Raw genomic sequence first — 22,003 nt, 5'->3', positions numbered from 1 at the left:
GGCTTTTCCAGCAAAAAAAAAAGGAGGAATTTTAATATTTCAGTGCTTTTACCCCCCCATCTGGAAGACACAGGGTCCCTCTGGTTGGGGTGACCTGTGGGATGGGTGATTTTGCCTGTGAGAAAGCTAGAGAATGGAGGGGTGAAGTGGCTGTCTGAGGTCACCAACTGAGTCATGGGTAAAGCCAGGAATAGAAGGCAGCAGTCAGGCTCCCAGCTGCTGTACCTATGGTTATTTCTGTTTATGCTCTTCACTTCTCTTGCCCATGGTTTACTGAGTGCATTCCAAGAGTAACTTGCCTGCCAAACTTCCTCCCCTTTAAAACCAGAAATGGACAGATAAGATAGTAAAAGAAATAAGTTTAACTGCTGGTATGTGCACAAACATACCTGAACCCTGTCCAAGTTATCAGCCAGTTTTTTTTTAATGCTCTTTTGGGGCAGGAGAAACTCCTCCAATCTCAAAGTGCCTATGGCAGTTTGCTGGCACGATGTCAGATGATTTATTTGCTTTGCCTGTGGTCAAAGGGAGAAAAAATTTAAAAAGGAAAAAATAAAGAAACATGTTAGACATAGCAAAACCCGGTCAAGTGACTCCACTATAAATCCCATGAAGGCAGTGGGAGAATTGTGGCTCTGGGAATTGGAAGTTTAGACTGTAAACCAAAATAAAACTGAAACCCCAAATAAATGCTACATTCTCACCCAATAAATTTTCCCAGAATGCCTTATCTACTTCTCAGTGAAGGCTCTGGGACTTTCTTCCACCAACTTGTAAATCAGATTGGGCCCAAGGCCAGAGTATCTGGAAAATCCTAAACTGGGGGGTAATGACTTGGATCCTCCTTTTTCTTGGCATAAGCAGAATCAGAATGCTCTGTTAACTGCTGTTCAGAGGCAGCATAAAAAGGTTAATCCAGGTAGCAGAGCTGACATGAAGTCAGACCCTTAAATCAAATGGTAGTGGCACAAGTGTCCAGCCGTGCTGTGCTGTATCCCTACCACAGGCTGCTGTCCCAGGGCATGGGATGGGCACTTTCCTACACTGTGACCTGAGCTTCATTCACTCAAATTCACTCAAACAGCCTCTAGGTGTGGATCAGAGGATGGGCTGCCTCTGCATCCCACAGTACAATCCCATCACATCCTCATACTTGGCTCTGTCTCCCCTTCCTTTGTTTTCTTGTTCTTTCCTTTTTCTTTCTTTTTGTTTTTTTTTTTTTTCCCCATTTTGCATTTTGCCATCTCTATTTCTATTTCAGTGCTTTTACTGCAGTTTTGTTTTATGGCTCTCTTCATTCCCTGACTGAGGGGTGATGCACTGTGTAAGGCATGCAGAAGCTACTGCTGCTGGCACGAGTCCCCTCCAAGAGCAGAGAGAAGTGCCTGGGTCCCCAGGCTGCCATCTGACCCTCAGGATATGGCCATGAGTAGTCCTGACAGGGATCTGCACTGTGGAATCAGGAGCTGCCTGATCTCTGACCAGGAGGGATTCAGCTTTGTGTGGTTTTCTGTGTTTCCCCTGTTCTCCTTTGCAGGATTCTCCCCAGCTTTCTCTGGGATTTCTTTGCAGAGAGATCAGGCTGGAATAATGTTGGTTTGGTCTCCAGATATCTTGTACACCCAGGCTATCCATTTCCAGGAGGTGACTTCCAGAGTGTCCCAGACATAAGAGCTGAGCTCTCCTCTTTGCCCTTGTGGTGATTCCCTGATGTGGAGCTGATGAGCAGTGTCCAGCTGAGCTCTCCCTCCTCCTGCCAGCCCTGGCTCTGCACACTGGAGTTCCAGGTCCTTTCACAGAAATTAACATTTACTTTAAGAACTAAAACAAACAAAACCCAAATAAATCTCCTCACAAAACAAGATCAATAAAAACATAGCCAAGTGCTTTGTTTTGCTTAGAAGACGCATCTTTGTACATATCCACTTGTGTGTTGCCAAGTTTTGGAAATCAGCAGAGGCTGACATTGTTTACTGCAAATTAAAGACCCTTTGGAGACACTCTGTCTTGCTTTCCAGTGTAGCCTCGGGATGGGGGAGAAAAGCACTTGGACAGTAGCATAGAAGAAACCCTGTTCCAGTGTTGCTAACTATAGCATTAATTTCAGAGTCATAAATAACTGCAGTACCATGGTTACAGCACTAGCCAAGTATGATATCATTTAGTTTAGGATTAGGGGAAAATATCTTCCTTGAGGCTGTGGGTTCTAAAATAAGCAACTTTTCCAGTATAAGTTTTCTCCCAAAGACTACACAAACACCAGCCTGTGGCCGTAAATTAGGAGGATTACTCTGGTAAAACTGACTGGATGAGAAGTGTCAGCAGGTAAAACAGCTCAGAGAGCAGATTCTTCCAAGTTCCTCAGGGAATGGCAGCCTGGCACTCCGTCAGTTTTCTTAGAAAACAGCACCTTCCGGGAAGGGAGCAAGCTCAGCCCTCCCAGCCCCAGCTCTGCAGTGGAGGAGAAGGTCCTTTCAGAAATGATCAATACAGAGATGGACTGAGAGGCCAGCACTGACAGCTCCCGTGGCAGCATTAGAACTGCACAGAGCAGTCACAGCTTGTGGGCATCCATTGGCCCAGCCAAGCAAACAGCTGGGATGTTTGTTTTACAAAATTTACACACAATTACACGCACACATGGATGTGCAGGAGCAACTGGGAAAGGCTGTTGTGAGGGAGACCCTGAATATATGTCTTAGAGAGTACAGCACTATCATGAATTACAGAAAGCACTCAAATGGGATATGGGTCTCTCATAACAAGAGAAAAAATTATGGAGAAACACAAGCACAGCAAAAAATGGTCACAGTTTGACGAAACAGGAAACCTGACTTTAGTGCTCCTGGGTACAAAATCCTAGACCACACAACCCAAAGCACTGATCCCATTCAAAATTGTTCAAGAAGTTATGACGTGAGGTCTGTATTGGTAGGCTTTATGCCAGATTAGATATTGTCTTTCTTCCTGCTGCTGGCATCCAGCCAGCACAAACGCCGTGTTGTGAGCCCTGGCTGATCCAACAGGAACCTCATTGTGTGCCCAGGCACGATCTGGATTGAATTTGTCCTGCTAAATGATCCACTCGTGCTCAAACCTGGCAGAAGGGACCATAGAATTGCGGTACAAAATTCCATTTAGAATTTCTTTTTCTTCTCTAACCCCAGGCAAGAGGGTTTTGCCCCATGCAAATGTCTGTGATAACCATTGGAATGCTCTCCCTCAGTTTAGTGGGTTGGATTAGAGGGTGTCCCCCCATGGAAAGCAGTGGATAAACTTGAACATGCAGTGAAAAATGAAATGTCTTTTTTATTTCTGCTTTTCCTGGTTCTGATCATGCAGACAACATCTGAAAAGTGACATTTTGGGATAGGCTGAACCAGTCTGATGCATACGCTGCATTCATTAGCCCTGCCCCTCACTCCTGCAGCTGGATCCCTGATGGGAGATCCTCTGATGGTTAACTTAGTCTCAGATCCTGAGAATCTCAGCTCTCAAGGAGATTTTGGGCTTCTGCAGCTCTGAGCGGCCCAACAACCCCAGCCTGTTTCTTTTGCTCTTTATCTGTTCTAGGCTTGACTTGTTCTCCACCACAAAGGTGTGGGAGGCCAGCAAGGTTTAAATTTTCCCAGCAGTGGGCTCTGCAAACATCATATATCTTGTTTTGGGTTGTGTTAAGACAGAGGGATGCTTTTGGTTTAGCAATAATCCTCTGTGTGTGTGAATTTCTTTATCTTGAAATCATCTTTATTGCAGCTGTGCATTGCAAAGCAGCCTAAAGAAAAAGAGAGGAAGAAGATGGGAGAATGAGATTTGTGTAGGAGGACAGAGGTTTTTTGAATTATCTGGTATGAGTTACATGATAAAATACAAAAATCATCTGGCCAAGGGAGTGTATAGAAGAGGTCAACTGACATTAGTACTAATTTAGGGTGTCAATAGCTTCTTTAATTCAGCCAGTGAATAAAGGTATTGCTGTCAGGCTCAGAAGATGGACAACACTTGTGGCTTCGTTGCTGATCTGTCCTTTAGCCCTCACAAACTCAAATCCTTGTCATTCCTTGTTTCTCTGCAAGAACTGCAGGACATCCATTCACTGCCAAATAATACAGGACCCTGATCTACACTGGGATTTCTACCACCACACAGGGCTTTACTCTTACAGTGACCCAGCACAAAGGTGTGGGAGGCCAGCAAGGTTTAAATTTTCCCAGCAGTGGGCTCTGCAAACATCATATATCTTGTTTTGGGTTGTGTTAAGACAGAGGGATGCTTTTGGTTTAGCAATAATCCTCTGTGTGTGTGAATTTCTTTATCTTGAAATCATCTTTATTGCAGCTGTGCATTGCAAAGCAGCCTAAAGAAAAAGAGAGGAAGAAGATGGGAGAATGAGATTTGTGTAGGAGGACAGAGGTTTTTTGAATTATCTGGTATGAGTTACATGATAAAATACAAAAATCATCTGGCCAAGGGAGTGTATAGAAGAGGTCAACTGACATTAGTACTAATTTAGGGTGTCAATAGCTTCTTTAATTCAGCCAGTGAATAAAGGTATTGCTGTCAGGCTCAGAAGATGGACAACACTTGTGGCTTCGTTGCTGATCTGTCCTTTAGCCCTCACAAACTCAAATCCTTGTCATTCCTTGTTTCTCTGCAAGAACTGCAGGACATCCATTCACTGCCAAATAATACAGGACCCTGATCTACACTGGGATTTCTACCACCACACAGGGCTTTACTCTTACAGTGTAAGAGTACTTACTCTTATTTCATCAGGGTAATTTAGAGCTTCACTGTTCTAGTCAAATCCTCTACTGTCAGGGAACAGAGTCAGGTCTGGCCCACTTGGGATATTTTGCTGATAGTTGAGCTGCAATATTCCAGACAGCCCAGTCTGTATTTGGGATGGGGATTGGGGAGTCTAAGGATTCCTCTTTCCTGCAAGGAGGAACCATCTGTCAGAGCTGTGCAGGGATCTCTCCTTGGAAGCTCCTGGAAGCTGCTCCCAAGTGTAGTTCAGAAATATGCAGGCAATTACATCTCACTGCTGTTGTACTGAGGCTGCCAGCTGCGGGGTCAGGTTGTCCCCTTTGTTTCCCAGTAATTACTATTTTTAGTTCATGTTTCATGAGCCCAAAGGTCCTCTGGCTGTGCACTGTGCAACTTCAGAGAAGACAGATGGGGCATTACAGGCACAGTGTACTTAGTCCCTGCCACTCATGAGATTCAAAGTCCAGTCTGGTTGCTTAAAGAACAATGTTCTCAAGTTCTGGGAAAAGCTCTCTCTGGGTGGAAGCAGAATATCTGGAGCAGAAGCACAATTAACAGGGGATAATTTCACTCCCAGTGAAACAAGAAGATCGGAAATGTTCAGGGACCACAGGGAAAATCTGCCATGGCTGGGGCTGTTTGACTAATTCAGACCATGTCAGCTTGTCAAGTGCATCCTGAGAGATCCATAGCCCTCCTCAGTTCCAAGGCAGGAATTGAAACCAACCCAAAATCTAAGGAAGGAACTGGGTGTGCAGAGCAAGTCAGCACAGCTCCCCAGCTCAGAGCAGTGGGGAAGCTGGGCCAGGCAGCATTCCTGGAGCTGTGCTTCAATCCCAGCTCAGTGCTGAGGTTGCCAGTGGCCATCCCAGCTGCAGTGTGAGCCGAGGGCATGAGTCAAAGCCACGAGGGGCTGCCATGGTCTTGCCAAATATAAAAAGCACAGAGATGCTGCCTTGTGTGCGCTTTGCTTCTGCCTGAAAACAACAGAGAAGGTATGAGCCACTGCATATCTGCTGCTCAAGAAATCCCTATAGTGCTTTAGTGCTTTGATGGATCCTAAAAAGCAAAAAAAAAAAAAAAGCTTATATATATGTTTATACATATACAGTGCTCAAAAATATCATACATATTCTAACCTTCCACAAACATTAACCAAGGGATCGTTGTAAAAGACCTGGGAAGATCCCCAATAGCACAATCTTCATTTTACTGAGGCCACAAATAGTAATTAGCTGACTAAGGAGTGCAAACTCAGCACCCACATTAAAACTGGGGCTCGGGGAGCTCTGCTCATGCTTGGCTGCTGCTGCCACACACCTGCAGCAGGGACAGCAGCTGGGGAGCACTGCCCAGAATCCCAGCACTGTGACACACACACACAGGGCTCTCACAGGCAGGGTGTCATCACAGCAGAGACACCCAGACAGGCAGGGTGAGGCCAACAGCTTCTGGGAACAGTCTGTGTAAAACAGAAACTGCTGCTGAATTTAGCTTGCTGCTCCTGACACAGGTTCCTTGGAGTCTCAGCAGTGTCCCAGAATAAACCCTGCAGTTCAGCTCCTGCTTCCAGCCCTCAGGGTAAAACACAGCTGACTGCAGGTTAAAACAAGGTGGCCACAGGTGAAAATTACACTCAAGGTGGATAAAGCACAGATATTATGGCTGAAATGTGGCAAGGTGAAAGACACAGGGAGAATCAGTACAAACCCATGGATGAACTCTGGGAGCTGGGGTTGTTGTCACCACGTCGTGTGAACCAAACCTGCTGAGTTTCACATGAAGGGCACACTTATTTTGTTCTCAGAAACTGGAATTTGTAATAAATATGTGGCGGTCTGTGGTAACCAGAAACTATTATTATCACAGGAAGCACTGCTGGTCAGGAGGAACAAAGGTGTTTGATGCCCATGGGTGTGAACAAACCTTGAATTTGTCTGTGCTGCACAGACCCTCGGGATTATTACATGGGCAATGCTCTTAATAACAAGAGAAACTGAATAAATAGGTTTGACTCTGAGCAGAGAAGCCAACAAGCCATGAAGAAAAACATGTTGTGAGCAGAGGAATATTGTGGAGGGTAAACAGTCTGCCTTTGCCTCAGATGGGTTCTCCTTAGAGCTGCACCCTGATGAACATGACTAGCAGGGAGGTAAATTGATTTAATTCGTGTATTAATAGAAAAGAAGAAGGTTTAGGGTTTTTGGAGGGTTTATAACACACAATGGAAGGTGGATGGTGATTTAACTGAACTAAAATAATCTAATTAAGTGTACAGGAGGTTAAATTTCTGCCAAAACTGCCAGAAAATTCCAACTTATCTCAAGTTAGGATCCATCAAAGCAGTGTTAAAGCTGGGTCTTTGAGTCAGCAGTTTATGCTCCTGTGGGAAGGAGTGGCATCCCAACCACAGTGGGAGAGGTGCATGGTGCCTGCAAATGACTCAGAATACATTAGCTTTTCACGGTGGATTTTGGGATGAAGATGGAAAGGAAATTAATTTCTATTTGAAATAAAGCCAACAATGTTTGTGGTTATTGCGACCAGTAAGTGATTTCAGTGAAAAATTGGTTCCTGTGCATGACCTAAAAGCTTTGCTGTGCTGTAAATATGTTTTGTAACAGAAATTGTGAATCTTGGGGCTTCTATGTGAACAGTAATTGTATTTAAAAAAAAAAAAAAAAAAAAAGAAGAAAGTGAGGAAAAGGATTTTGACTGTACAGAAAATACTATGAATTCCAGGGGAAAAGAAAAGAAAAGAAAAGAAAAGAAAAGAAAACCTGGTAGAAAAATGCTTTAAAGAGGGATTTTGTAAGTAGATTTGAAAGAAAAGCTGCTAAAGACAGAGAAAGGCTTTCTATACATGAGGAATCCTTTCATTTGTGCTGCTCTTACAAAACAGCACAGGAAATCACACAGGATGTGCTGACGAGGAGAAGGAAGTGGTTTTGAGGATGACACTGAGCACTGAGGGGGATGCCAGCAGTGCTGGGTTCTCATGCAGGGCTGGTGCTCCTGCCAGTCCCACCCTGAGCTGTGCCTGAGTGGGGATGGAGAGCCTGGGGAGCTCCATGAGCACCCCCTGAGCCAAACCCCAAACTGCCCCAGCCCCTCTGGATCCAGGGTGCTGCTGGGGGGTTGCAAAACCTGCTCAGGAACTGAAACTTCTGAAGCCTTCCCGAGGTGTCTGGGGAAGGCTCCACCTCGTGAGAGTCCTGCTCCACTCGGGACACTTGTGGGGAGCAGGCAGAGCGTGGGGAGGTGTCATTGTAGAAACAGGGCAAAGCACTCAGCTCCTGGGGAACTGGAGCCTGCCTTGGCCGTTTTGAAGTGATTACAGCAAACAAGATAATCCGTGTTTATTGAGGTCCTCGGCGTGTTATTTTCCTTTCCCTCTTGATGTGGTGTGCAGGTTCAAAGGCAGCAGCAGGGCTCTTTGCTCCCCAGGAGGTGCAGGGGGGTTTTTCTCAGCAGACAGCTTTGTGTGGCTGCTGCCATCACATGTGCTGCTGCAAATGAAAACAGTTTCTGTTCTAGACACTCGTTTGCCACAGATTTGAATATGCTTAAAAATAACTGTGCACACAAATAATACATAGGGGTGCACCGACAGAATTTTTGTGAGTATATATATATATATATATCCATATCTATCTATCTATCTATCTATCTATCTATCTATCTATCTATCTATCTATCTATCTATCTATCTATCTATCTATCTATCTATCTATCTATCTATCTATCTATCTATCTATCTATCTATCTATCTATCTATCTATCTATCTATCTATCTCTGTACGTATTTGGCATATTTTCAGTGCAGGTGCCTGTGTATTTCTGCACAGGATCTAAGTCTGTGCTTCTTTTCCTCTGTAGCTCAGATTCTTTTCAGCTAATCTACACGGCTTTTAAGCAGTTGAGTTCAGGTCAGTAGCTGCATGAAGCTGAAAAATCTTAAATTTCTCTCAGAGCCCTTAAATCCAAACCCAGAGTAAAATAGTTATTCATAAGGCTTGTTCATAAATGGTTCATTACAGTGTTGTATTGGTGAGCCTATAACAAAATGCAGGTTCCTATCTCCATGCTGTTTGTTACTTGTGAAATTCAGGAGGCTGACTCCACAGCATTTAATTTAATCAGATCCAGTGCAGATCTAGCAGTGCCTGTTTGTGTGGATTAAATCTCCTAACACAGTAATGCATCAGTTCTGTCAGCTCCTGCTACAAAACTGAAATAAATTTTCCTGCTGTCACCGAAGCATCAGAGGGATGAATGTCAGGAGGAAAAACCCCAGCTCTCAGCTGTGTGGCTCAAAGGGTCCCTGCTTCAGTGGCACACACCCTACCTCCCCTCATAAATGTGAAATGTGAAATGTGCTGTGTGTCTCTGTCTTCCAGGCAAAACATGGCTTCAAGCCCTGACTTCTGCAGTAAAGCAAGGGTCAGCTTTTTCATCAGTGAGAAAATACTCTGGACAAGGCAAGAAGGAGTAGATATAGTCACATTTTAAACCTGCAATTTATAAAACACAACTGAATTCCAAATACGCTGGAGAAAGAAGCACTCTTGCCTAATAAACAAGATTCACCTGCTGTTTGGCTCTTTTAGTTTCAAGGTTTCTCTTTGCTGCTGGAAATGTTCTTTGTGAGAATTAAATTCCATAAATTGTTGCAGATTGAGGTTTAGTGTTTATCCAGTTTCCCAAGTGGAGGTCAGCTTCTGATATTCCTGTGCTCCAAGGTGAAACAACACGGGTTTTCACAATGGGAAAAATGAGACAAGTGAGATCCCTGCGGTAGAGGTTTTCCAAGAGCCCTGGGGCCGAGGCTACCCCCGCTGCTTTCCTTGGGTAGAAGAGCAAAGAGCAAGGATTGCTTCAGTGCAGTCACTACTCTCCCAGATGGAAAACACCTTTGCAAACGAAGGAAAGATGGATTTCCCCCAGAACAGTTTCCTGGCAAGTGGAAGATCTTCCCCAGTCAGTCTGCTTTGCTGCTGCTCCAGGGTGGCTGCAGCCACACACCTCTGGCCTGAGCCCAGGTCCTGCTGTGAGCCCTGGGGCTGCCCTGGCTCCCAGGGCTGCCTGCCCACCCCGGGCAGTCTCAGCTCCGGGCAGGCAGCCCCTGAGGCCCTGGCTGTTGCCTGGCTGGGTGGAAGAGCCTCCCAGGCTGGCCCTGCACAGGGGAGGATGCTCGACAGAGCTCAGCGGCTCCGAGTGCTCCCTTCAGCAGCCAGGCTTTGGGAACAGCTCAGCTCTTCAGAGACTGAACTCTGGAAAATCTGCTCGGTTGTGGAACAAAAGGAGCTGCCACACACTAATTCATAGTGATTCTATCTCTAAGAAAAACCACTTAGCAGACCTGGACAAGGGCTGAAGCTGATAAGGAAAGAAGTCATTAAACTGATAGAATTAGAGATCTCTTTTAGCCTTCTCCCCATCTGTCTTTTGCCACCTGTCTCTCACTGTTGTTTCTGTAACTCAGAACTGTAGGTTTGGGGAACAGAGATTATTTCTTCCTACATCTTCTTAAGGTTCTTTTAACATTACATAATTACCAATAACACAAAGGGAATAAGGTATGAGAGCTGCAGAAAACCAATCTTTGTGATGCTGCTCTTGACAGCAAAAAGCCCCTTCTAGCTCACAAATCCTTTATAGTAAGTACATCTCCTAAATAAAACATGATAAGACTCAAAAAAATGAAAACCCTCTGGAAAACCTCTGTAACTAACACATTGCTGGAGCCAGCAGAGGGATCCTCACCCCCCTGGCTGTTGGTTCAGGCTGAAAACAACTCCAGGAGCAGATGACTGTGTTCAAACACCACATTTCCCATGGATGCTGAAGAAACAAACCTTAAATATATTTGTATAGATATAGATGTTTTAATGATATTTTTATTATTTTTTTTCCCCAGGAAGGCTTGGGAGAAATCAGATCAAGGAACACAGGGCTAACACCTCCTGGCCAGCCCAGCACAGCACAGGGGGGAGCAGGGCCCAGCTGCCCCAGCCCAGAGGGGTATTTTCTGTCAGGGATTTTCTCTCTGTATCTTCTCTCTGCTCCCATCCTGACTCCACCACTCCCCTCCATTGCTTCAAGGCAGTGCAGGGAGCCCTCAGGGCCTCGGTGAGACATCTTGTTTTCCCTTCTCGTGTCACAGCTTGTCTACCGGAATAATTCAATTTTTTTAATGTTTAAATGCCTTTTTATACAAGGAAAAGGTGTACAGTGAAATCTCAGTAAATGGGTACTCAAACATTCTGCTTCATAAGCCTGTTTTTGTTTAGTTTTTTTGTTTAAATTTATTATGAAGACAAACACTTTCAGAAAGTCCATTTTTATTTCCCAGCATCTTTCATTTCTTTTGGCTGAGCATCATCAGCCAAATAGGTGTAATAAAACCACGGAAGAAAAGCAAATGCACAACAAGGAGCTTTACCTGGGCAGATGTAAAATTGCACTCATTAAAGAAGCACATTTGAGCATAAAATGCAGCTCAAAAACCTCCATTAAGAGCCTCCACTAGGGAAAAAGATTGCTTTGACCTTCAGAGATTGATGCAATGTGTGCTGTTTATTAATAGTTTTAGTAAGAAAGTATCTATACAGGGGGTTGTCTTGCCTTTTCATCAACCCATAGGGTTGATGAAAACTCCCTGCTCTTAGGTTGATGTCCATCAAAAGATTTTTTTGTTCCTCTGATGATGAAAGTAGCACTGTGAATGCTGCAGGACTCCGGGCTTAATCCCATCCACCAGCTTTCCAGAAAGGGAAGGATGGCTGCAAGGCTCCCAAAGGCTGTTCTGTATGTGAGAAATGCTCTCTGAAGCATGAGGGGCTTGGGACAACTCCTTGGGGATGCATCTCCTTGTTTCCCCTCATGAGGTGTTTCCTGCCCTTCAGGAGGTTTTCTGTAATCAAGATTTTCCAGATCTCCTTTCATGTTTTTGCTCACGATTTGTGCTGGGTGTAATTACTCGTGCTGAGGGGCTTTGAACACCACTCTAAACCATCAGCAGTACAAACCTGTCTCTTTGCTGTGTGAGAGTTTCTCCATCCTTAACGAAAGTCAGCTGAATTTTATCAAACCACCCATTTCTCTTTGTTGACAGCACTCTGCTTGCCCAGGCCAAAAGGAGCAAAGCTGACACACAAAGAGGAGTAAAGCTGACACAAGAATGCCACTCTCAGGCCTTAACACTCACATGTAATGAGTCAGGGCCTGGGGAGGGTTTGTGATGTTACTTTCACAGGCAGTGAGAGCAGGGCTTTGCTTTTTTCCTTCCCCACCCCTGGAAGTTTTCAAGGCTGCATTGGATAGGGTTTGGAGCAACCTGGTCTAGTGGAAGGTGTCCTTTCCCATGGCAAGGGATTGGAACGAGGTCCCTTCTAACCCAAACCATTCCGGGATTCTCAGATCCCAGGATTCCTTCCCCAGAGCCTTTCCCCAGCCCAAGTGAGCCAGCCAGCAGAGGGAGCGCAGCACATGAGCTCACAAAAATAGGAGCCTGCTAAAAAAAACCCGCCCCAAACAAACCCAAACAACAGAATGATTATGGTCTTTAGCAGAATAAACAGAATCGTCAGGAGGCAGAAGCTTTTCCCCTGGCAATGAGATCCAGCTGCAGGCTGGATGGGGAACAGGCACCGCATCTGGCAGCGAGCGAGTTCCTCCGGTGGGGAAATCCCCGTGGTGGCGATGTTCCCGTGTGCCACCCCTGCTCTGAGATGGGGTCCCCACGGTGAGGCTGTTCCCGTGTGCCACCCCTGCTCTGAGATGGGGTCCCCATGGTGAGGCTCTTCCTGTGTGCCACCCCTGCTCTGAGATGGGGTCCCCATGGTGAGGATGTCCCCGTGTGCCACCCCTGCTCTGGGGTGGGTTTCCCATGGTGAGGATGTTCCCCTGTGCCATCCCTGCTCCAGGGTGGGTAAATCCCCATGGTGAGGATGTTCCTGTGTGCCACCCCTGCTCCAGGCTGGATTCCATCCCATGGTGAGGATGTTCCTGTATGCCACCCCTGCTCTGGGGTGGGTTCCATCCCATGGTGAGGATGTTCCTGTGTGCCACCCCTGCTCCGGGCTGGGATCCCCATGGTGAGGATGTTCCTGTGTGCACCCCTGCTCTGGGGTGGGTTCCATTCCTTTTTCACACTCCTTGGCTGAGGCACCTCCGTAGTTCCCCCTCAGAGCACAGCAGCTGTGGAGGAGCCAGGATGGGGCTTCCTCTCATGGAGGGTGCAGGCTGTGGCCAGGGTGACAGCAGTGTCACAGCTGCTGGGCTGTGGCACCTGCTCGTGCTCTGGCCATGCTGCAGATTTGGGTTAGAAGCTGGGAAGTTTGGGGCTTGCCTGCCAGCAGTGCAGTTCTGCAAACAGCGGGATGTGCTCAGCACAGGAGGGTGGAAGTTAACCCGCCTGTCTGTCTTCAAGAGGATGATAAATAAAGACAAACAGGAACTGGAGGTGCTCTCTGGGACTTTGTCATCTACAAAAGGGTTTTTCCAAAGGTTTGGGAACCTGCCTCACCTGACACATCCTCCTTGTGTCTGGGTGTGGGGGAGCAGAGCTCATAGGCTGTGTGGCTGATTTGTTTGGGGGGCTGCAGCAGCTGGAAGCGTTTAACTCTGGGGCTTGCTGCTCTCCTCCTGCACTCCCCAGGGTGAGAGGCAGCTAGATGATTTCCCCCATATCCCTGCCAATATCTGGGCCCTCAATATCTCATTTACTGCTTGTGAGCTATCTCAAAACAGGACAAACTGCACATCCAATATCTGGTCCTTCACTCAGAAGGATGGGGAGTTTTGATGGACTCACTTCAACCAGGATCTGTATCTGACACCAAACCATTTCTGTAGCAGGCTGGTCATTAGCTGGAGCCCAGTGTTTGCAGGGTATTTCCATAAGAGCTCTGTAGCCCTTCAAACCAAATGCACTGCTTTCATTGTGGATTAGAACTGCAGTATGCAGCCAAGCTTTACTTTTTAACAAGGATTTAAACATTTAAAATTCTTTCAAAGCTGTAACTAAGGCTCATAATTTAAACCCTTGCAGACAGATATTGTGGGAAAAATATGAAGGCTATTTAAAGACAGTCAGCCTGCCTGCCTGTCCATCGATTTGTCACCTTCTAATCTGCCTGACACGTGCCATGGCCTTTCTCTTTCCAAACACAACGAGGCCAGGTCTGCACAGGCACGTGTGGAGTGACCTGAGCTTCCCCAGGGTCCTGCACACTGCCTGCCAGCTGCAGCCCAGCAATGGGAATGGGAAAAGGAAAGGGAAAGGGAATGTGCTGATGCTGATCACAGGATCACAGAATCACACACTGGTTTGTGTTGAACACGTTTCACCCCCTGCTGTGGGCAGGGACACCTTCCACTATCCCCCAGGTTGCTCCAGCTTGTCCAAGCTGGCCTTGGAATTTCCAGGGATGGGGCAGGCACAGCTTCTCCGGTGCTCAGCCTTGCTGCAGAGCAGCCGGGACCTGCCTGGATTGGAGGTTCAGCCTTGCTGCATGGGGAGGGCACCTGCAGGTTTGGTGGAGGAGATTATCCATCCAAGGCATTCTTCCCTCTGAAGTCAGTGGTAGGAGGAGGAAGGCATCCAACTCACCACCAGATCCAGTTTCTTCTCTACTTGTATGGGAACAAGCATGACACAGAAACTACATCACTCTTTGGAATCAAGTGAGACGTGATATTTCACTTTTTTAGGTGACCTGAGTATATTTTGTCCCCCCTGTAGAGAATTAAGTGATGCTCAGCCAAGTCAATCTCTTACTTGGTCAGGCCTTTCCAGCTGCCCTTCATTGGCCAGGGACCAGTTGCCTTGTATGGGAGCCACAGCTCCCAGAGAACCCACTCAGAGCCCTGCAGAGGTTTTTTGGGGAGGCAGGAGGGATCAGCAGCTTGGGCTGACAGACACACATCTAATTCTGGCAGTACAGAGGAGGGTAAAGGTGACAAACGACTCAGGGATGGCACATCTCACTTCCAAGGCTGGATTTACAGAGTGGAAAAAATGTTGTCTGGTTACTTGTCTGAAAAAGTTTAGGAATATTATTTTTATTATATTTTTGAAGTCAAAGAACTGAGCCTAATTCTGTCTTAAGATAACCATTTTGGGGCTGACTGAAATGCCCTTTGTGTCAGTGGTGGTTGGAAAGAGAATCTGAGTTCATTTGGTGAATTTATATGAGGGGCTGGGGCATCTGAGCAAGAAAGTTCATTGCAGAAATTCTTAAGGCTCCATCCTCATGGCTGAAGGAGCATTTCTAGGAGCTGGACTGGTTTCTTTCTGAGAGATCAAAGTGCCCTGTGCCTTTAGCTTATCAAAGGGATTTGATTGTGGTGCTTGAGTTGTGCAGCAGTAGGCAGCTCTATGGGGCTTAGCAAGGATCAACATCTGGATACAAAATGCAAATGAGATCAAATTAGAAACCAGGAAAACCTTTTCAATAGTGCGAGATTGAAACAGCAGAGCGCTCTGCCAAGGGGAGCTTTTTATCTCTGAATAATTTTGAGCTATGGCTGATGACCTTTCTGCAGGTGCTTTTATCCATCACAAGTTCCTAGGCTCAGCACAAAAATAAATCTGAAGGGGGAGAAAAAATGCAGCAGCTTCTTTGGGCCTTAAGGTCTCACAAAGGTTGAAAAGGACAAGGCAAACTAAACTTGCCTTGTGTTTCTGAGATTATCGAGAAGATAAAGAGGTTGTTACAGTCCAGGCGTTGCTGCTGACTCCCTGCCACGCTTTTTTGCTGGCTGAGGTCTGTGCCTCAGTCTCTGCAGCCCATCCTTGGGTTTTGGGAGGGTTAATGGGTGTGTGCAGAGTGCTCTGGGTGAGGAGGGAGGGCATCATTTATTGCTGCAGAGATTGGAGACTCCCTGATGTGATTATAACGTGTAGTGATGGAGGCTATTTTTGTTGTATGTTGTGAATATTTCCTTGTATGGAATCACAAGGAGCCTACTTGTGACTTGCAGCTCTGTTGAAAGCTTCAGCCACAAGGCTCCCAAAGTCTTTGACATTCCCAAGTCAGTGCTGTATGCAGCAGCGTTAATTAGCCTTGGGGGCAATGCATAATATTGCTGAGATGATGATAATGGAAATGCCTCCGGGCTCTGCTCTTTGCAGAGGGATTGGACAGAGTGGCACAGCCTGCTCTGCACCTCGGGGCCTGGCATCTTGTACCTGCAGTGAGCAATCCCCAGGGAAATGGGAGGAAACTCTTAATTCTTCTTACTGATCCAGACTGCTGCTCAGCAAATCCCCTCACCACTGGAGCTGCAGATCTGAAATGGCATTAAAGAGGAAATCAACCTTTTGCACAGTTTCCTCTTGGAAAGTGAGTGTTACTTCTAATTATAGCGATTGCAATGTTTCAAATGCTCTCCCAGGGACTGGGATGCTGGGGGTGGGGAGGGACAGCTGGAAATGCAGATATGTCCCCCCTATCCACTGATTCCTGGGTGTTATCTGTAACAGGAGTGGAGAGAAATAGTCCTGGCCATGTCCCCATGCCACTCCTGGTGCTGGTCACCGCTGTGTCCCTGACAGCGTCAGCCTCGGTGGCAGAAACACTTCTCCCAAGTCGTGACTGCTTTTTAAAGAAGCTCAAACTGTCTTTTTCCCCCCGCCTCTTCCTCCAGCAGTTCAGTTCTGCACTTCTCCGGCTTCCTTCTGACGGTGAGCAGCACATTGTGAGCGATCCTGCCCCAGGCCCCAGGCCGGGCCCTCCTGCAGAGGAGCCACCAGCCATGGACGAGTTGAGCCTGCCACCTCCTGGTGACACTCTCCGGGACTGACCACAGCTTGCAGCTTTACAGCAGCACATCTTGGCTCTTCTCCGAGGCCCCTCGAGCCCCCTGACCCCAGAGATCTCTGCTGTTGTGGAGTTGCCCTTGTGGCTCTCCTGTGGGGCGTGGGCCTGTGGTTCCCCCTCTCTTGTAGAGGTGAGGCTCAGAAGCTCAGCTCTGTCCCCTGTGACGTGCTTGAGTTTGGTGTCTGACGCTTTGGGGACCTGGATTTCCTGTGTGGAGAGCGCACAGCACACAGAAAAGAGGTGGACTTCTGAGGAGGAGGGTCCAAGTCACCCTCTGGAGTGTGTCAGGGCTGTCGCTGTTTGGCTCTGAGCCCTGCCTTGGAGCATGTCCCATTTTTGGCCACCTGTTGCCCCTCGATGGCTGGTGCTGTGCTGGGGGAGCCTGGCTTGCCCTGGGAGCTCACAGAGCCGTGTCCCTGCTCTGTGCTGTGTCTCTGGGTAATCTCATTGCAGCCACACTCAAATACCATCTCTATGGTGATGACTCAGGCATGCAGCCCCTCTCTGGGCTCTCCTCTCCCTGTCCAAATTCATATCTCAGAGGAGCTCTCTGACATCTCGTGAATGTCTCACCACCCTTTCAAGCACAGCATGGCCAAATCAGAGCTTTTAACCTCTCCTTCTCAGCTCAGGGACTCCCTGAGCTCAGCAACACCAGGATGCTGCTTTGCTGCCAGAACCTGAGTCCTGGCTTCATCTCGCACCTCCTCACATATCTTCACATCCTGGGCACATCAACAGCTTGCATAACCTTGCTAAGCCTTTCCTAAAGCTAAAACTCTCACCTTCTCTTTCATCACATCTCCCTCCACTTGTTGCAATATCCTTTTTTGGCCTCAACAAACTCGCTGTGGGCCAGCTTGCATCCACAGGGATGCTGTTTCAGGCATTGCTTCCCACCTTTCCTGCTTCTCCTCCCTCATCCTCTGGGCTGCCCTCCTGCCCTATGCCTCCCCTTGATCCCACCCATGTCCCTGCCAGCTGCGAGGGCTGTATCCTCCTGTTAATTCCTCATTTTATTTCTAAATTGTAAGCTTCGGGCTCACAGTCAGTTTTCTTTGCTGCTCTCCTCAGCAATGCCAAGGCAATCAGGCTGCTGCACTTCAGTCGAGCTCCTATTGACTGGCACAAATGGGAAAACTCACTTGTGAGCAGGGAGGGGGGCACTGGACGGACAGGGCAAAGGATTTCCCCAGGCTCTCGTCAGGGAGGTGGCTCCAAGGCTGCCCATCCGTCCCTGGGGGACACGGGGCTGTCAAGGGCTGCTGGCAGCACTGAGCCCTGCCAGACCTGCCCAGCAAAGGGGTGGCATTTCAGGTGCCCATAAACACTCCTGGCTCCAGGCACAGGACTCAGCTTCTTCTTGCAGCTGTTGGAGTGCAGCTACCCCAGAGGCTAAATAAGGTTAAACAGGCCCCAAAATAGGGATTGGGAATGGGGGCTGCTGAGTGAGCAGGGCTAGAGCTTTCACCTGTGAGCACAGTGAGGCTGGGAGGATGAATTCTGCCTCAGGGTCTGAGCTGTCAGCTGCACTGGCATGGGGGACATGAAGGAATGCCAGGAGCTTGCTGCACTCCTGGTCTGATCCCCTTGGTGGGCAGAGGAGGCTGTTCCTATAAACATGCTGCAGGACAGCTCTGGACCAGCCTCTTGCATAGGAGACACCAAAGAATTGGGGCAGAGCTGCTGCTGTGTCCCAGAAAGGTGTTGGCAGAGCCTGTACCTGCAGTTCCCCTGCCAGCTGAACATTCATTTAGCAGGAGCAGGGAGCTGTGATGTGCCTCTGCTCGAAAGCAAAGGCTTTCCATTAATTTATTGATGCTGGGCTCCAGCCTCATCTCTGCTCCTGCAGAAGGATGAAAGCAGCTCCTTGTTCTCTTCTGGCAGGAGCAGGGCAGGTGTGTGTCAACAGGAGTTTTTTGCTGACATGTGAGGAGCTTATCCTAAAGCAGCTCATTCCCAGGTTCCTCCTGCTGGTTCTTATGTGCACCCCTGGGCTTTGACATCCTGCAGCCCCCTGAGACCCCAGGCCGTGCCCTGACCTCTCTACAGCCCTCACAAGAGCTGCCCTTCTCAGCTGAGCCATCCACATGAGGGATGGTTTAATGTGGCTGCAGAAGACGCACACTTACACCCCTTGCTCTGATCCTTTCATACAGGGAAAGGTTCTGTTCAGGAAGATTACACTGATTTTTTTAAAATTTAAGGATGGGAACCTCACCACTGCCTAGCTGTGCTCTTTCTTCATTCCCCAAATCCTCCCAGCTGGGATTTCTCCATTTTTGCTCTGTCTCCACTGGGTTTCATCTATGGCACGACAAAAGCAGTGTCAGGTGTTCTGTTTTTCCAGTGAATTCATCCTGTAGCCATGGCCTGCCTGGGGTTAAAACCTATTGCTGTCCTCTGGGCAGTTTGCTTTGCAGCAGAGAGCACAGCTCCTGGGAGACAAAAATTGGTGATGCAATCCCAATTTTGAAGAATTTGACTTTGGATCACATGATGCCACCCCAGAAGTCAGTAAAAGCACTGAGTGGGAAATCCCCTGAAGTTCCCAAATCCCCATAATGTTCCCACAGTGCTGCCCTGGAGGGGTGCTGTGGATCTGCTCCATCTCTGGGCAGGGAAGGGCAGCACAGTGTGGGCTGGCACTGATGCGCTCCTCAGGTCAGTTCTGCCTGCCTGGAATCACCCACTTCCCCAGGATGCCCTGGCTGAGCAGTGCCAAACTGGCTAAAACAAGCCCCAAACAGTTTGGATGGAGATTTCTTGGCTCTGTGCTTGAAGCATCTTTAGTTATTATCTGAACCAACAAGGTCTTCTGATGGTGTCTTGTCACATTTACCTTTTCTCTACTAAAAAGGCCAAAGCAGAGTCCACAGGTGCTGAGCACAGAAAGCAGCTTTGCCTTGCTGTGCTGGGTGATGCAGGGCTCAGCCCTTGCTGTGTCACCCTGCCAAAAAAATGAAGGCCTTGCTGTTTCCACTGAAATTAATCCTTATGGGAATCTGCTCTCTGATGCAATGCTCAGCAGGAGATTTCTTTTTCCCATCACTCCGCTTATTTCAGCTTGAAAAATAAACAGAGGCAAAAAAGCAATAGACAGTAAAAATATCTGGGAGCTGCTGGAAGAGTTCAGGGTTTGCCATGTGCCCGTGGGGAGCGCTGGGTGCTGCCTCAGCTGCCGTTCTTCAGCACTGAGAGCCGAGGCAAAGACTCAACACCCTGCCTCCAATTCTGGCTCAGGATTGCATTAGAAATAATAAACATCTGAGCTCTGATTCTCAGCTGGCAATATCTGTAAGTGGAAGGGAATGTACAGGATGGGAACCAGCAGCCCATGGCCCAGAGGAGCGAGCAGCTATTGCTGGGAGTGGGAAATGTGTGGAGAGGAAGAGGAGGGGGCTGCAGTGGGGCTGGGGGTGCTTCAGAGTGTGGGATGGGGACCAAAGGAGCCTCCTGGAACCTGCATTCCTCTGGGAACAATGGTGAGGTGGAGGAGGAAGAGGAGGAAGGCTCTTGTGTTTCTTCACTGTTTTGTATCTGTAATATATCTGAATCCTGGGCCCGAGCTTCAATTAGGGCCTAAAAAGTGCTTCAGTCCAGAGTGCTTGGCCTGAGGCTTCTGTTTGTGCTGGCCCACTGCCCACAGCAGGAGAGGGCTGGCGTCCTGGGACCTTGGGACCAGCCCTCTGAAGCCCATGGCTGTGGCTCTCCTGGCTTTGCTCTGCATCTCCAGGGCTGCTCTGCTTTGGTGTTCTTCTTCTGCCCCTGTACCTTTGCTGCTTCGCTGCTGGGTCCATCTCTCCCTGCCTTTGCCAACCCAGCACAAATCCCCTCAGTGATGGAGTCTGCATTTGAGAGGGTTTTTTTTTTTTTAACTCTTCATCAGCAGAGCAGAGTTGAGTGAGGAGCAGGTTTCCTTGTTCAGTGGCTGAGCTAAAAACACTTGGGGAAAAAATAATGTGGGGTTGAGCTGAGATCTGTGGGAAAGGCTCCCTTTGGGTGTGCTTAAGAAGACACATGAGCTGCTGAGTACCTCCAGGAGCTGGGGCTGGTGGCCTGCAAGGCTGTGTGACCTTATGCTTGTCCCCAGCCCCACGACAGCACTGTGCTGCCTCACAGACCCAGGAGGAAGAGCTCCACAGCCATGGGAGCTGACTCAGCCTCGCTGTTCGCTTTTTCTTCCAGGGGTTGTTCCTCTGAAAGCTGTTTGTGGCTCTTTTTCTCCATTTCCCTCTCTTCTAGAGGGCTTATCTGTCATCTCCTGAAGACCATCCCCAGTCCTGCTTCCATAAGGAACCCAGTGAGGTTTGATGTGTGAGATCAGAGAAGGCAGAGTCAAATGTCACCTCCATGTGAGACCTGATTTCCCAGGGAGGGAGGAAGGGAGAAACTCTGCAGTTGTTTGTTGGCTTCAGGATGATTAAAACCCAGACCCACACTCGTGATGTGCTCAGGGCACACATGTGGGTCCCCATGGTGTGCTGGGCAGTGTGACCTGCAATCTGACAGCTCTGAGTGCTGGGGCAGGGCAGGCTCACCTCCACCTCCTCCTCTTCCCTGGCTGTAATTTCCTGCAGTGAACCAAATCATCATTTCACTGGAAATAGATGAGTAGCAGGAACAGGTCCTTGGGGCATCTGTCTTGTCAAGGGGATGGGTCAACAGAACTACTCAGACTCAAACACTGGCCATGTTTTGCCTCCTAAATGTGGCTCCATTCACCAAGAGGTGCATTCCTGATGAGATGAGCTCGAGTCAGGCAGCAGAGCACACTGCAGATAATAGCCTGAGTGAAAAACCAGTCGAGTATAGGAATTTTAATTAAACCTGACAAACCCTGAGAGGAAAAGGGGAGAGACAGAGACCAGCTGGCATAAAGATGCTGAGTAATCTGAGTTTGGTGAGTGCTGTTGAACTGCCGCAGTTTAGGAGGATGTGCATGCCCCTAGGTGCAGGGGCCAGCCACAGGTCCTTCCATGATGCTGGGTCAGGAGAGAAGCCAGAAGGAGCTCTGATCATGCTGTGCTTTGCACAAATACATTAAACCATCCTTGGCAGTAAATTGGCACCAGGATGCTGTGCCCTGTTTCTGAGAGCACTGAGATGATGGGGTATGAAGGGAGGATGGACTGTGCTGCTGGGGGATTTTGTGCCTCCTCTCATGATGCAGATGGGGCTGATCCATCCACTGCAGTCTCCAGGCACATTTTGAGACCCTTTGCCCTTTGCCATGTACCCATACCATGCTCCAGGACCATGCAGGAGCTGGGAGCAGTCCTGATACCTGGAACCTTATCAGAGACCCACAGATTGGTTTGGGTTGGAAGGAGCCTTAAAGCTCCTCCTGTTCCACCCCCTGCTGTGGGCAGGGACACCTTCCACTATCCCAGGCTGCTCCAAAC

The sequence above is a fragment of the Onychostruthus taczanowskii genome, unplaced genomic scaffold (assembly GCF_017590055.1).
Source record: "Onychostruthus taczanowskii isolate IOZ18803 unplaced genomic scaffold, ASM1759005v1 scaffold126, whole genome shotgun sequence".
NCBI classification, from domain to species: domain Eukaryota; kingdom Metazoa; phylum Chordata; class Aves; order Passeriformes; family Passeridae; genus Onychostruthus; species Onychostruthus taczanowskii.
Note: the sequence above shows the minus strand (reverse complement) of the source record.